This window comes from Arachis stenosperma, chromosome 10 (genome assembly GCF_014773155.1).
Source record: "Arachis stenosperma cultivar V10309 chromosome 10, arast.V10309.gnm1.PFL2, whole genome shotgun sequence".
NCBI lineage: Eukaryota > Viridiplantae > Streptophyta > Magnoliopsida > Fabales > Fabaceae > Arachis > Arachis stenosperma.
The window spans coordinates 34,262,010-34,275,441 of NC_080386.1; the positions used below are offsets into that span (position 1 = coordinate 34,262,010).

The following is a 13,432-nucleotide window of genomic DNA, read 5'->3' on the forward strand; positions in this document are numbered from 1 at the left end:
GCTAAACCTGTTTCTTCCACCATTATTGTTATTGAAACCTTGTTGAGGTCTCTCTTGATTCTTCCATGAGAAATTTGGGTGATTTCTCCATGAAGAATTATAGGTGTTTCCATAGGGTTCTCCTAGGTAATTCACCTCTTCCATTGAAGGGTTCTCAGGATCATAAGCTTCTTCCTCAGATGAAGCATCCTTAGTACTGTTTGGTGCATTTTGCATTCCAGACAGACTTTGAGAAATCAAACTGACTTGTTGAGTCAATATCTTGTTCTGAGCCAATATGGCATTCAGAGTGTCAATCTCAAGAACTCCTTTCTTCTGACTAGTCCCATTGTTCACAGGATTCCTTTCAGAAGTGTACATGAATTGGTTATTTGCAACCATTTCAATCAATTCTTGAGCTTCTGCAGGCGTCTTCTTCAGATGAAGAGATCCTCCAGCAGAGCTATCCAAAGACATCTTGGATAGTTCAGAGAGACCATCATAGAAAATACCTATGATGCTCCATTCAGAAAGCATGTCTGAAGGACATCTTCTGATTAATTGTTTGTATCTTTCCCAAGCTTCATAGAGGGATTCTCCATCCTTCTGTCTGAAGGTTTGGACTTCCACTCTAAGCTTACTCCATCTTTGTGGTGGAAAGAACTTTGCCAAGAAGGCATTGACTAGCTTTTCCCAAGAGTCCAGGCTTTCTTTAGGTTGAGAATCCAACCATATTCTAGCTCTGTCTCTTACAGCAAAAGGGAATAGCATCAGTCTGTAGACCTCAGGGTTAACCCCATTAGTCTTGACTGTGTCACAGATTTGCAAGAATTCAGCTAAAAACTAATGAGGATCTTCCATTGGAAGTCCATGGAACTTGCAATTCTGTTGCATTAGAGAAACTAAGTGAGGCTTAAGCTCAAAGTTGTTTGCTCCAATGGCAGGGATAGAGATGCTTCTCCCATAGAAATCAGGAGTAGGTGCAGTGAAGTCACCCAGCACCTTCCTTGCATTGTTGGCATTGTTGTTGTTTTCGGCTGCCATGTGTTCTTCTTCCTTGAAGAATTCGGTCAGGTCATCCAAAGAGAGTTGTGCTTTAGCTTCTCTTAGCTTTCTCTTCAAGGTCCTTTCAGGTTCAGGATCAGCTTCAACAAGAATGCCTTTGTCTCTGCTCCTGCTCATATGAAAGAGGAGAGAAAAAGAAAATGTGGAATCCTCTATGTCACAGTATAGAGATTCCTTGAAGTGTCAGAGGAAAAGAAAAATAGAAGAAAAGAAGGTAGAAGAATTCGAACTTGATTAGTTAGAGTTCGAATTGTGCATTAAGAAGGAGTAGTACTCCATAAATAGAAGGATGTGGGAAGGAGGGAAGAGAATTTTCGAAAATTCAATTAAAAGATTTTGAAAACATTTTGAAAATTTGATTGATAATTTTCGAAAATTAAAAGTGAAAAAGAAATCAAGTGATTTTTGAAAAAGATTTTGAAATTAGAAATTAAAAAGATTTGATTGAAAACTAAAAAAAATGTGATTAAAAAGATTTGATTGAAAAGTTATGGTTTTAAAAAGATGTGATTGAGAATATATGATTTGAAAACAATTTTAAAGGATATGATTTGAAAACAATTTGAAAAGATATGATTTGAAAACAATTTGAAAAGATGTGATTTTTAAAATTAATGACTTGCCTAACAAGAAAAGATATGATTCAAACATAAAACCTTCCTTAACAGAAAAGGCAAAAAATGTTCAATCAAATCATTAATTGTTAGTAAGTATCTTTGAAAAAGGAAAGAAATTGATTTTGAAAACATTTGATTGAAAAGATATGATTTGAAAAAGATTTGGTTTTGAAAAACTTTGAAAACTTGAAAAAAATTGATTTTGAAAACAAAATATTCCCCCTAGCACCATCCTGGCGTTAAACGCCCAGAATGGTATACATTCTGGCGTTTAACGCCCAAAATGCTACCTTTTTGGGCGTTAAACGCCCAACCAGGTACCCTGGCTGGCGTTTAAACGCCAGTCTGCCTTCTTCACTGGGCATTTTTGAATGCTCAGCTTTTTCTGTATAATTCCTCTGCAGTATGTCCTGAATCTTCAATTCTTTGTATCATTGACTTGAAAAGACACAAATTAAAAATATTTTTGGATTTTTTAATAATCAAAATGCAACAAGAATCAAATAACAATGCATGCAAGACACCAAACTTAGCAGTTTGTATACTACTAACACTATATGAGACACATAAACACTCAAGCCAAAAGAATTCAAAGATCAGAGTAAGAAATCATCAAGAATTACTTGAAGATCCTTAAGACACATGAATGAATGCATGCAATTGACACCAAACTTAAGATGAGACACTAGACTTAAGCAAGAAACAGCAAATATTTTTTTGGTTTTTATGATTTTGTAATTTTTTTTGTGTTTTTCGAAAATTAAGTGGAAAAAGGTATCGAAATTCTTAATGAGAATTCCAGGAATCAGTGCAATGCTAGTCTAAGACTCCGGTCCAGGAATTAGACATGGCTTCACAGCCAGCCAAGCTTTCAAAGAAAGCTTCGGTCCAAAACACTAGACATGACCAAAGGTCAGCCAAATCTTAGCAGATCACTGCTCCAAAAGCAAAATTGATGAAAATCAACACTCTCCTGTGGTGATAAGTTGAAACCTCGGTCCAATCAGATTAGACATGGCTTCTCAGCCAGCCAGATTTCAACAAATCATCATGAAACTCTAGAATTCATCTTCAAGAATTTCGAAAAAAATAAATACCTAATCTAAGCAACAAGATGAACCGTCAGTTGTCCAAACTAGAACAATCCCAGGCATTGTTACCAAAAGCTTGCTCAAAACTTGAACAATCCCCGGCAACGGCGCCAAAAACTTGGTGCGCGAAATTGTGAACAATACTTTTCACAACTCTCATAATCCCCGGTCATGAACTCCAAGAACTTGGTGGTTCAATTCCATGGCATTACACAACTTCGCACAACTAACCAGCAAGTGCACTGGGTCGTCCAAGTAATACCTTACGTGAGTAAGGGTCGATCCCACGGAGATTGTTAGCATTGAAGCAAGCTATGGTCATCTTGTAAATCTTAGTCAGGCAAACTCAAATGTATATGATGATGAACGAAAATAATATAAAAGATAAAGATAGTGATACTTATGCATATCATTGGTGTAAGAGCTTCAGACAAGTGTATGAAGATGCCTTCCCTTCCGTCTCTCTGCTTTCCTACTGTCTTCATCCAATCCTTTCTTACTCCTTTCCATGGCAAGCTCGTGTAGGGTTTCACTGTTGTCAGCAGCTACCTCCCATCCGCGCAGTGAAAGCTAATGCACGCACTCTGTCACAGTACTGCCAATCACCGGTTTGGTTCCCTCCCCTACCGGAATAGAATCCCTCTTTTGCGTCTGTCACTAACGCCCAGTAGGTTACAGGTTTGAAGCACGTCACAGTCATTCAATCATTGAATCCTACTCAGAATACCACAGACAAGGTTAGACCTTCCGAATTCTCTTGAATGCTGCCATCAGGTCCTGCCTATACCACGAAGACTCTGATCTCACGGAATGGTTGGCTCGTTTGTCAGGCGAGCACTCGGTTGTCAGACGATCAACCATGCATCGTGCAATCGGGAATCCAAGAGATATTCACTAAGCCTCAGATGCTTGTAGAACAAGAATGGTTGTCAGTCACCTTGTTCATGAGTGAGAATGGTGATGGGCGTCAATCATCACCTTCATCATGTTGAAGAACAAGTGATATCTTGGATAAAGAACAAGCAGAATTGAATGGAAGAACAATAGTAATTGCATTAATACTCGAGGTACAGCAGAGCTCCACACCTTAATCTATGGTGTGTAGAAACTCCACCGTTGAAAATACATAAGAACAAGGTCTAGGCATGGCCGAATGGCCAGCCTCCCAAAGGTCTAAGATAGCATGAAACGAAGATAGCTACCAAGAGTCTCCCTAAATACAATAGTAAAAGGTCCTACTTATAGAAAACTAGTACATAGATGAGTAAATGACATAAAAATCCACTTCCGGGCCCACTTGGTGTGTGCTTGGGCTGAGCAATGAAGCTTTTTCGTGTAGAGACTCTCCTTGGAGTTAAACGCCAGCTTTAGTGCCAGTTTGGGCGTTTAACTCCCAATTAGGTGCCAGTTCCGGCGTTTAACGCTGGAATTTCTTGAGGTGACTTTGAACGCCGGTTTGGGCCATCAAATCTTGGGAAAAGTATAGACTATTATATATTGCTGGAAAGCCCAGGATGTCTACTTTCCAACGCCGTTGAGAGCGCGCCAATTGGGCTTCTGTAGCTCCAGAAAATCCACTTCGAGTGCAGGGAGGTCAGAATCCAACAGCATCTGCAGTCCTTTTGAGTCTCTGGATCAGATTTTTGCTCAGATCCCTCAATTTCAGCCAGAAAATACCTGAAATCACAGAAAAACACACAAACTCATAGTAAAGTCCAGAAAAGTGAATTTTAACTAAAAACTAATAAAAATATACTAAAAACTAACTAAAAGATACTAAAAACATACTAAAAACAATGCCAAAAAGCATACAAATTATCCGCTCATCAGTGTCCTCTTTGTGTTTTTCCTTTAAAATTTTCGAAAATTAGTGTTTGATTTTCTAAAAATTTTAAGTTTGGTGTCTTTTTGTGTTTTTCTCTTTCCTCTTTTTAAGAATCAAATCTTTTTCATAAAAATTTTTCAATCATATCTTTTTAATTGCTGTTTTCAAAATCTTTTTTTTACTAATTGATTCAGTTCTCAATTTGCTTTGATTTCATTTCCCTTTTGATTTTCGAATTTTTTTTATTTTATTTTATTTCATTTTAATTTTTTTTGGATATTTCAAAAAAAAATAAAAATAAACAAAATTCATCTCTTTGCAATTATTATCATTTCCCTTTTGTCCATCATGGACTTAAGTGGAATTAATCAGTCCAAAAGGACTCTGGGGTCATATGCTAACCCCATTACAGCTGCATATGGGAGTAGCATCTGCACACCTCCCATCAGAGCAAGCAGCTTTGAGCTAAATCCTCAACTCATTATCATAGTGCAGCAAAATTGCCAGTATTCCGGTCTTCCACAGGAAGAACCTACTGAGTTTCTGGCACAGTTTTTACAAATTGCTGACACAGTACATGATAAAGAGGTGGATCAGGATGTCTACAGACTGTTACTGTTTCCATTTGCTGTAAAAGATCAAGCTAAAAGGTGGTTAAATAATCAACCTACAGCAAGCATAAAGACATGGAAACAGTTGTCAGATAAATTCCTGAATCATTTTTACCCTCCAAAGAGGATGACACAGCTAAGGCTGGACATCCAAGGCTTTAAACAAGAGGATAATGAATCCCTTTACAATGCCTGGGAGAGGTATAGAGGTATGCTAAGGAAATGTCCCTCTGAAATGTTTTCAGAGTGGGTACAGTTAGACATTTTCTACTATGGGCTTACAGAAAAAGCTCAGATGTCTTTAGACCACTCAGCTGGTGGATCTATACACATGAGGAAGACAATTGAAGAAGTTCAAGAGCTTATAGACACTGTTGCTAGAAACCAATACTTATATTCTAGCAATGAGTTCGTTCCAAAAGAGGAAGTCATGGCATTAGTCACTGATCCTAATCCTCAAGAACAGATGAATGAGCTTAATCAACAATTGCTCCTGATGACAGAACAGTTAGCAGAATTTAAAGAGATGCTCCATGAAACTAAAGTTGCTAATAAGAGCATAGAACTACAGTTGAATCAAGCAAAATAGCAAATATCTAAACAGATAACAGAGGAGTGTCAAGCAGTTCAATTGAGGAGTGGGAAGACCTTGAATAACACTGCTAAAAAGAGTAAAATACCAGACAAGGAACAATTAACAGAGGACAAACAAACTACTGTTCAAAATCCCTCTGAGGACAGTAAGAGCCCAGAGAGGAATTTTATTGGCGTTCAAACGCCAGAAAGGGAAGGAAAGCTGGCGTTAAACGCCCATTCCTTGCCCAGTTCTGGCGTTCAAACGCCAGAAAAGGGGGAAAAGTTGGCGTTAAACGCCCATTTTCCACCCAATCCTGGTGTTCAAACGCCAAGGGAAAATCAGACACCTAAGAGTGCTGACAGTGATCCCTCTAACAAGGCTTCTTCAACCACTTCTGTAAGGAATAAACCTGCAGCATCTAAGGTTGAAGAATATCAAGCCAAGATGCCTTATCCTCAGAAACTCCGCAAAGCGGAACAGGATAAGCAATTTGCCCGCTTTGCAGACTATTTAAGGACTCTTGAAATAAAGATTCCGTTTGCAGAGGCACTTGAGCAAATACCTTCTTATGCTAAGTTCATGAAGGAAATCTTAAGTCATAAGAAGGATTGGAGAGAAACTGAAAAAGTGTTTCTCACTGAAGAATGCAGTGCAGTCATTCTAAAAAGCTTACCAGAAAAGCTTCAAGATCCTGGAAGCTTTCTGATACCATGCACATTAGAAGGCACTTGCACCAAGACAGCTTTATGTGATCTTGGAGCAAGCATCAATTTAATACCTGCATCCACTATCAGAAAGCTTGGGTTGATTGGAGAAGTCAAACCAACCAGGATATGCCTCCAACTTGCTGATGGCTCCATTAAACACCCATCAGGCATAATAGAGGACATGATTGTCAAGGTTGGGCCATTTGCCTTTCCAACTGACTTTGTGGTGCTGGAAATGGAGGAGCATAAGAGTGCAACTCTCATTCTAGGAAGACCTTTCCTAGCAACTGGACGAACTCTCATTGATGTACAAAAGGGGGAAGTAACCTTGAGAGTCAATGAGGATGAGTTCAAGTTAAATGCTGTAAAAGCTATGCAGCATCCAGACACACCAAATGACTGCATGGGCACTGACATTATTGACTCTCTGGTAGAAGAGATCAATATGGCTGAAAGCCTAGAATCAGAGCTTGAAGACATCTTCAAAGATGCTCAGCCTGATCAAGAAGAGTCAGAGGGGGCAAGGGAATTTTCGAAAATTCCTCAGGAAGAGGATAAGCCTCCTAAGCCTGAACTCAAACCACTACCACCATCCCTGAAATATGTATTTCTGGGAGAGGGTGACACTTTTCCAGTGATTATAAGCTCTGCTTTAAATTCACAGGAAGAGGAAGCACTGATTAAAGTGCTAAGGACACACAAGACAGCTCTTGGGTGGTCCATAAGTGATCTCAAGGGCATTAGCCCAGCTAGATGCATGCACAAGATCCTGTTGGAGGATAATGCCAAACCAGTGGTCCAACCACAGAGGAGGCTTAATCCTGCCATGAAGGAGGTGGTGCAGAAAGAGGTCACTAAATTACTAGAGGCTGGGATTATTTATCCTATTTCTGATAGCCCCTGGGTGAGCCCTGTCCAAGTTGTTCCCAAAAAGGGAGGCATGACAGTGGTTCATAATGAAAAAAATGAACTGGTTCCTACAAGGACAGTCACAGGGTGGCGCATGTGTATTGACTACAGAAGGCTCAACACAGCCACCAGAAAGGATCATTTTCCTTTACCATTCATAGACCAAATGCTAGAAAGACTAGCTGGTCACGATTATTACTGCTTTTTGGACGGCTATTCAGGCTACAACCAAATTGCAGTAGATCCTCAGGACCAAGAGAAAACAGCATTCACTTGCCCTTCTGCCGTGTTTGCCTATAGGAGGATGCCTTTTGGTCTGTGCAATGCACCTGCAACCTTTCAGAGGTGCATGCTCTCCATCTTCTCAGATATGGTAGAGAAATTTCTGGAAGTCTTCATGGATGACTTTTCAGTATATGGAGACTCATTTAGCTCCTGTCTTAATCACTTAGCACTTGTCTTGAAAAGGTGCCAAGAGACTAACTTGGTTTTAAACTGGGAGAAATGTCACTTTATGGTGACTGAAGGAATTGTCCTTGGGCACAAAATTTCAAGCAGGGGAATAGAGGTGGATAAGGCAAAGGTAGAGGTAATTGAAAAATTACCACCACCTGCCAATGTTAAGGCAATCAGAAGCTTTCTGGGGCATGCAGGATTCTATAGAAGGTTTATCAAGGATTTTTCAAAAATTGCAAAACCTTTGAGTAACCTGCTAGCTACTGACACACCATTTGTGTTTGACACACAGTGTCTGCAGGCATTTGAGACCCTGAAAGCTAAGCTGGTCACAGCACCAGTCATCTCTGCACCAGATTGGGCATTACCATTTGAATTAATGTGTGATGCCAGTGATCATGCCATTGGTGCAGTGTTGGGACAGAGGCATAACAAACTTCTGCATGTCATTTATTATGCTAGCCGTGTTCTAAATGATGCACAGAAGAATTACACAACCACAGAAAAAGAATTACTTGCAGTGGTCTATGCCATTGACAAGTTTAGATCCTACCTAGTGGGATCAAAGGTGATTGTGTACACTGACCATGCTGCTCTTAAATACTTACTCACAAAGCAGGATTCAAAACCCAGGCTTATAAGATGGGTGTTGCTTCTGCAAGAGTTTGATATAGAAATAAGAGACAGAAAAGGGACAGAGAACCAAGTAGCTGATCATCTGTCCCGAATAGAACCAGTAGCTGGGGCGTCCCTCCCTTCTACTGAGATCTCTGAGACTTTCCCAGATGAGCAACTCTTTGCCATTCAGGAAGCTCCATGGTTTGCAGATATTGCAAACTATAAAGCTGTGAGGTTCATACCCAAGGAGTACAGCAGAGTGCAAAGAAAGAAATTAATTTCAGATGCCAAGTACAACCTCTGGGATGAACCATATCTCTTTAAGAGATGTGCTGACGGAGTGATCCGCAGATGTGTACCCAGAGAAGAAGCACGAAGGATCCTATGGCACTGCCATGGATCACAGTATGGAGGACATTTTGGAAGTGAGCGAACAGCCACTAAAGTTCTCCAATGCGGCTTCTACTGGCCTACTCTCTATAAAGATTCCCGAGAGTTCGTGCGTAACTGTGACAGTTGCCAAAGAGCTGGTAACCTGCCTCACGAATATGCCATGCCTCAACAAGGGATATTAGCGATAGAATTGTTTGATGTATGGGGAATTGATTTCATGGGACCATTCCCACCATCATACTCAAACACTTACATTCTGGTGGCAGTGGACTATGTATCTAAGTGGGTAGAAGCAATTGCTACACCCACTAATGATACCAAGACTGTACTGAAATTCCTCCAGAAAAATATTTTCAGCAGATTTGGTGTTCCCAGAGTACTAATCAGTGATGGGGGCTCTCATTTCTGCAACAAACAGCTATACTCTGCTATGGTTAGATATGGAATTAGCCATAAAGTGGCAACTGCATATCATCCACAGACAAATGGGCAAGCTGAAGTCTCTAACAGAGAACTAAAGAGAATCCTAGAACGGACTGTGATAGCCCGAAGAAAGGATTGGGCAAAGAACTTGGATGATGCTCTGTGGGCATACAGAACAGCATTCAAGACTCCTATAGGAACCTCTCCATACCAATTGGTGTATGGGAAGGCCTGTCATTTGCCTGTGGAACTGGAACACAAAGCCTACTGGGCAACCAGATTCCTAAATATGGATGCACAGTTAGCTAGTGAAAAAAGATTGCTCCAGCTAAATGAGCTAGAGGAGTTCAGACTCAATGCCTTTGAAAATGCAAAAATTTATAAGGAAAAGGCAAAGAATTGGCATGACAAGAAGTTGTCAACCAGAGTCTTTGAGCCAGGACAAAAAGTTCTGCTCTTCAACTCTAGGCTCAAACTGTTTCCAGGAAAACTCAAATCCCGGTGGAGGGGTCCGTATGTAATTACAGGAGTCTCACCATATGGATATGTTGAGCTTCAGGATACTGATTCTAACAGAAAGTTCATTGTAAATGGACAGAGAATCAAGCACTATCTTGAAGGAAATTTTGAGCAGGAATGCTCAAAACTGAGACTTGAGTGATTCTCAGTGAAGGTCCAGCTAAAGACAGTAAAGAAGCGCTTGCTGGGAGGCAACCCAGTCATTAGAAGGTTGTATGAATTGTCCTTACAGAGGCAAGTATCAAAAATGAAGGAATTCACAGAGTTACAGAAGAATTCAGCTCAAAAAGCAGAGAAAATGAGCTTACTGGCGAAAAAACGCCAGTAAGGGGCATTTTGGGCGTTAAACGCCAGAATGGGCACCATTCTGGGCGTTTAACGCCAGTAATGGTACCATTTTGGGCGTTAAACGCCAGAATGGGCACCATTCTGGGCGTTTAACGCCAGGTGTGCAGCATCCTGGGCGTTTTGGAAAAACGCCCAGTGACAAAGGATTTCTGGCGTTTAACGCCAGCCAGGGCACCTGGCTGGGCGTTAAACGCCCAAAAGGGGTAACAAATGGGCGTTAAACGCCAGAATGGGTGCCATTCTGGGCGTTTAACGCCAGCAAGGTGGGGGGACCACAATTTTGTTTTCAAATCAAATTTTTTCAAACTTTCCTTTTCTTACCCATACTTTTCTACAAAATCACACTTCAATCATTCATCATTCACTTTAAAATCTTCAAAAATCAAAACCATTTTTCAAACTTATTTCAAATCAATTACAAACATTGTTTAAAAATTTCACCCTTTTCTCAATTTCTTTTCATATCTTTTCAAATCTCCTTTCAAATTCCTTTTTTTTTCGAAAACTTCCCTCCCCACCTTATAAATACACGTTTGTTCCCCCTCTTCCAACCACACCATTCGAATTTCCTCTTCCTCCCCTTCTCTTCTCTCTTTTCTTTTGCTTGAGGACAAGCAAACCTCTAAGTTTGGTGTGTGATGCAAGTGCATATTTGCTATATTAGTTAGTTAGTTTAGTTGGTTTTAGCTTACTTTCACTCATTTTCTCTAAATAAACAAGTCCTTTTATGAGTTCTGTCTCCATGCATGAGAATACCAAGGAACATGTGATTCTAGCCAAATTCATGCAAATGATTTAAGGAATGCATATATGAATGAGTATGAATGAATCTCATGAAATTTATTGCATGAATTGGTAAGACTTTGAAGCTATTTCCCTTGTTGATGATAGGTGATGAAACAAGAAAGCATGGAAGCAAGAATGATGCAAGCTGGGCAAGAAGAAGTTGGCGTTGCCAACTTGGAGATAGTGGGCGTTGTTCATGGCAACGCCAGGCAACCTTGGAAGAAAAGTTGGCGTTGCCAACTTGGAGAAGGGCTGCGTTATTGGAGGCAACGCCAGGCAACCTTGGAAGAGAAGTTGGCGTTGCCAACTTGGAGAAGGGCTGCGTTATTGGAGGCAACGCCAGGCAACCTTGGAAGAGAAGTGGCGTTGCCAACATGGAGAAAGGAGTGAGTGTTTGAAGGCAACGCCCAGGCAAGCAATCTTGATGAGCTAGTTGGGAACCTCGAGCACGTTGCCAGCCTAGAGATGAGGGGCGTGTTTGAGGACAACACAGGCAAGCAACGCACACAAGCAAGGCTTGGTCCAGGAAAAGGAGGTGCACGTTGCCAACGCCAAGTTATGAAGGCGTGTTCCTTGGCAACGTGGCAAGTAACTTTGGCACCAAAGAGGAGCTCGAGCACGTTGTTGAGCCAGGAACCATGGGCGTGTTCTAAGGCAACGCCAGGAATGGTTGCTTGGCTAGGCACCAAGTCTTGGGTGCCAACCAAGTTGCTAACGCCAATCAAGGCACCATTCACGTTGCTAACGCCAGGGAGGAGTGCCATTCACGTTGCTAACGCCAGGGAGGAGTGCCATTCACGTTGCCAACGCCAGGGAGGAGTGCCATTCACGTTGCCAACGCCAGGGGATAGTGCCAACCACGTTGCCAACGCCAGCTTCTATAGGCGTGTTCAATGGCAACGTGGGAAGCAATATTTGGAGCTAGGAAAGAGCATCGAGCACGTTGCCAACTCAAGAAAGCATTGGCGTGTTTGGTAACAACGCCAGGAAGCTTTGGATGGTGAAGAGCACGTTGCCAACTTGGAATATAGGGGCGTTATCCACAATAACTCCAACAAGGCAGCCTGACCTTACCTCCTTCAATGGAAGATATCTTGAGTTACAGAGATCCAAATTGAGTGCTTCCAGTTGCGTTGGAAAGCTAACGTTCAGAGCTTTCCAACCATATATGATAGTCTATGGTGGAGCACAAAATTAAAGCCAAACCAGAGTCATCTTTAGGCCCTAAAAACAATATCATGAAGTTGAAATTCAAGAAGGCTAGAGATGAGCCCTGGAGGGGGTACGAGCACGTTGCCAACGTGCTAGCAAGAAGGCGTGTTTTGCAACAACGCCAGCCCCAAGTCCCTGCCTTGGGAGGTTAGGCACGGGCACTTTGCCAACTTGGGAGTGTGGGTGCGTTTTTGGCAACAACTTGGCAGCTTGACCTTACCTTCTTTGAGGAAGCATAACTTGAGCTAGGAAAGTCCAATTGAGGTGATTCCAGTGGCATTAGAAAATAGACATCAAGAGCTTTTCCAATGATGTATAGTAGTCCATATTGAAGCAGAAGGTTGACACTCAAGTTCTGGGCTACATTTAGCATGAAAGTAGAGCCAAGAAGAGGAAAAGCAAGTTGTTAGCAACAACTTGGGCTAGCAACGCCCAAGTCTGAAAGTTCACTCCCAGGAAATTGTGATGCACGTTGCCAATGTGCATTAAGGCCAGCGTTATTGACAAAAACGCCAAACCATTGGGCCAGAAGCATGATGAATGAACTCTTCCTTTCCAAGTCTAGCAACACTTCTTCCAATTGAGCCAAGAATTCAACAAAGAGGAAGCCCATATTTCCAACCCAATTCAAGATCTTTGAAAGAGTTTTGGGACTAGTATAAATAGAGATTGAGTTTGTACTTTGGGGGGACTTTTTGACACTTAGAATTTGAGACTCTTAGCACTTTATTTTGAGAACTCTTTTAGCACTTCCGGGAGGATACCCGGAGAGCAATTTTTTGGTTCTTCTTGGAACTTCTCTTCTTCATCTTTTGAGCTTTAAGCATTGCCAACTTGGAGAAAGGAGTGAGTGTTTGAAGGCAACGCCCAGGCAAGCAATCTTGATGAGCTAGTTGGGAACCTCGAGCACGTTGCCAGCCTAGAGATGAGGGGCGTGTTTGAGGACAACGCAGGCAAGCAACGCACACAAGCAAGGCTTGGTCCAGGAAAAGGAGGTGCACGTTGCCAACGCCAAGTTATGAAGGCGTGTTCCTTGGCAACGTGGCAAGTAACTTTGGCACCAAAGAGGAGCTCGAGCACGTTGTTGAGCCAGGAACCATGGGCGTGTTCTAAGGCAACGCCAGGAATGGTTGCTTGGCTAGGCACCAAGTCTTGGGTGCCAACCAAGTTGCTAACGCCAATCAAGGCACCATTCACGTTGCTAACGCCAGGGAGGAGTGCCATTCACGTTGCCAACGCCAGGGAGGAGTGCCATTCACGTTGCCAACGCCAGGGGATAGTGCCAACCACGTTGCC

At 41.7% G+C, this 13,432-nt stretch overlaps 1 non-coding gene across 1 annotated transcript; it reads left to right on the forward strand.

Annotated features, from left to right (window-relative positions):
* Window positions 1–510: 510 nt before the first annotated feature.
* LOC130958943 (small nucleolar RNA R71) lies at window positions 511–618 on the forward strand. Its single transcript, XR_009078042.1, has one exon. It is a non-coding gene; the product is annotated as a small nucleolar RNA R71 (small nucleolar RNA).
* The last annotated feature ends 12,814 nt before the right edge of the window (window positions 619–13,432 follow it).